The following is a 3,184-nucleotide window of genomic DNA, read 5'->3' on the forward strand; positions in this document are numbered from 1 at the left end:
CTCCATGTTCTCTGTTTTTCTATGTTCGTAAGCAAGTATGAAGTGTGAACTATGCCCAAGCTTGAATTAGGGGCAAGGATACAGTTATTTTTTTATTTTTTATTTTTTTGGTTTTTCGAGACAGGGTAGCTTTGCGCCTTTTCCTGGAACTCACTTGGTAGCCCAGGCTGGCCTCGAACTCACAGAGATCCTCCTGGCTCTGCCTCCCGAGTGCTGGGATTAAAGGCATGCTGAAAGGTTATCTTGGTTAGGTTAATTGAAGTGGGACGACCTTCCCAGAAAGTGGGCAGTATCATCCCCTAGGCTTGGGTCCTGGACAGCATGAAAAGGAGGAAGCTAGCTGGCACCAGCAGCCATCATTCATTACTGTCTGCTTCCTAACTGCATAAGCAATGTGACCAGCCTCATGTTCCTGCTGTCGTGACCTTCCTGCCTGCCATGATGGACTGAACACTTAAACCTTGAGCTCAATTAAACAGTTCCACAAGTTGCTGTTGTCAGGGTATTTTAGCCTAGCAATGGGGTCCATAACCAGCACTCTTGGTTTGTGGAGTGTTAGGGATTGGACTCAGGGATTCATGCATGCTAGGCAAGAACTCCACCAACTGAGCTTTATTCCAAACCCTTGCTTGTGCACAACTAAAAAGAGGTGCAGGACATGGTAGATGCTACATGGAGGGTAAGACTTCTGGCCCGGCGGTGGTGGCGCACGCCTTTAATCCCAGCACTCGGGAGGCAGAGCCAGGTGGGTCTTTGTGAGTTCGAGGCCAGCCTGGTCTACAGAGCGAGATCCAGGACAGGCACCAAAACTACACAGAGAAACCCTGTCTCGAAAAACCAAAAAAAAAAAAAAAAAAAAAGACTTCTGGGGTGCAGAGAGAGAGCTATGACTTGGCCACCCGGGAACCTGTTCATTGTATTTTTAAAATTTTTCTACTTAAGCTTGCAGTGGATGTAAGAGGTGGTGTTCTTCTGCATGATTTTTGTATAACTTAGATGTTGTGCAGTAAACATTTTCAAATAGAGCTGTTGAGTAGGAACTTATCTGGAAACTGCCCATGAGGACATATATGTAGCCAGATACAGATGAACCTCCGATGTGTACTTCTAGCCATGCCCAGAGCTTGCCAAGATCACTCAGGGACTGGGGAGCCAAACTACCTGGCGGATTTGGAGAGGTGGTCATAAAGGAAGGGATAGTTTGAACTGAGTTGGATGGTCAGTGCTGGGAACTGCATTCATTGTATGGACAGAACAGCAGATGTGAGCAGAGGAGGCAGGATGCCGTTTGATGAGGTACAGGTGGATCTCGTCGGTTCCGTGGTAGCAGTCCTTCAGTAGTTCTTGACTAGATGCCAGATTGGCTTAGATGAGTAGGGAGCTACTTCAATGTGGAATTAAACCCCAGACAATTGCCGGGAAGTCCCTTGAAGTGTATAGCGACCCCGGAAGAGTTGGGCCAGTAGTGTGCAGGCTAATGAGAAAGATGGTCTTGTACAGAAGTGAGGCAGCATGGCTCATTGAGCATCTTGGGGTGGCTATTGTCTGGCATGAGAGGCCATCTGGGACACTGCTGCCTGGCCTGGGGCTGGGAGGCAGCAGCAGGGGCCAAGCCCTGTGTTCATTGGCTTGGGGAGTAATGTATATTCAAGATGGTTTTCTTTGAAAACATTGCAGAGCCAAGGAAATCCCTCGGGAGGGGGATGAAAGCCCTGATGGGGAATTTCATCAGTGCTTAATCAAAGGCATCGACTGTTTTCTGGGCCTTCTGCATGCCCTCCCATTGTTGTCTTTATTTGTGGAAACTTGTTCATTACGGTTTCATTAAGGCTGGCCCTGGGCGCCACCCCTCCCAGCCTCCTTTTGATGTCTGGGAAGCCATCCCTGTCCTTGGGGAATCCTTCAGCCTCCTGGCTCCTGGACTTCTTGGCCGTTCATTCCAATCTAGGCCACATTCACATGTCTCACAGCAGTGGCGCTTCTCTGTTCCATGCTGCCCCAGAACCTAGGGCATGGGAAGCAGTCTCTGTAAAGGACTTCAGCTGGTACCTAGGACAGGGGCCCTTGGGGGAGACTGAGAGGGTCCCTGGAGAGGAGGTGGCTTCAGCTTCTGGACTCTTCCATTGACTTCATTGTTGTGGGGTCCTAAGACGGGTTCTTCCTTGCTAGGCAGATCTGTAGGAGTTTGAAATGCTGCCTTGGCATGCTGGGGGACCACCTGGTGGCAGGCGGGCAGGAGAGGGAAGCCACATTGGCTACATCATTCTCCTGGCCCAGAGCAGAGGAACTTTGTACACATCTCCTGCCAGGGAGCAATTAATTTGCAGGAAGTGATGGTTTGCATCTTACCCTGGCAACCTGGCACCGCACGCAGTTCTGGGCCTCGGCTTCTTGCAAGTGATGCTGTCACGATTGAAAGTTCACAGCATCTCCTGATTTTATTAGCTAGTCCTGCTCTACATTGCATCTGCTTTCTCTTAAACACTTTTTTTTTTTTTTTTTTTTTTGTGGGTCTGTGTTTATCAACCCTGAATAAACACACACCCCACACTTTTAATTAGGAAACCCACAGCAGCCAAGGAGGAAGCTGGCACCAGTTCTCCTCTTTGGTGACTTTTGACAGCAGGGGAGACATGACAGGAGCGCCACCCGCAGTGGGAATCCCAGGGGACTGGAGTGAAGGATGTGTGGTCTCCCTTCCCCACAGACTGTGTTAGCTGAGGCTACACCTTGAGTGATCCACTGGGCAGGTGCCGGACTCTGCCCATTTGTTCCTCCGCATTAATTTGTAAAAGTTGGAATTTTTTTTTTTACTGTCGTGTATATAGTATATTTTTTATATAGTGTATGTATATGTGTGTGCATGATTTGGAGGGGGGCACATGCCTCGGAATGCACATGGAAGACAGAGAACTATTTTGTGGAGTCATTTCTTTCCTTCCACCTTTCACCACCTTGGTTCCGGGTTCGAACTCAAGGGCCGGGCTTGTACAACAAGCCCCTTAACCTGCTAAGCCATCTCGACGGCCCACTTTACCCAGTTTTCACACAAACATACATTGTCTTTCCAGCACTCAGATCCCTGTGCCTTCCCTTCTTTGCCTTCTCCTCCCTCCTCATTTCCTCTGTCCCCCTGCACAGTTAACATGTTTTTTTAAAACCTTTATTTCAGATTCTCATCTAT

Source organism: Peromyscus eremicus, chromosome 20 (assembly GCF_949786415.1).
Source record: "Peromyscus eremicus chromosome 20, PerEre_H2_v1, whole genome shotgun sequence".
NCBI lineage: Eukaryota > Metazoa > Chordata > Mammalia > Rodentia > Cricetidae > Peromyscus > Peromyscus eremicus.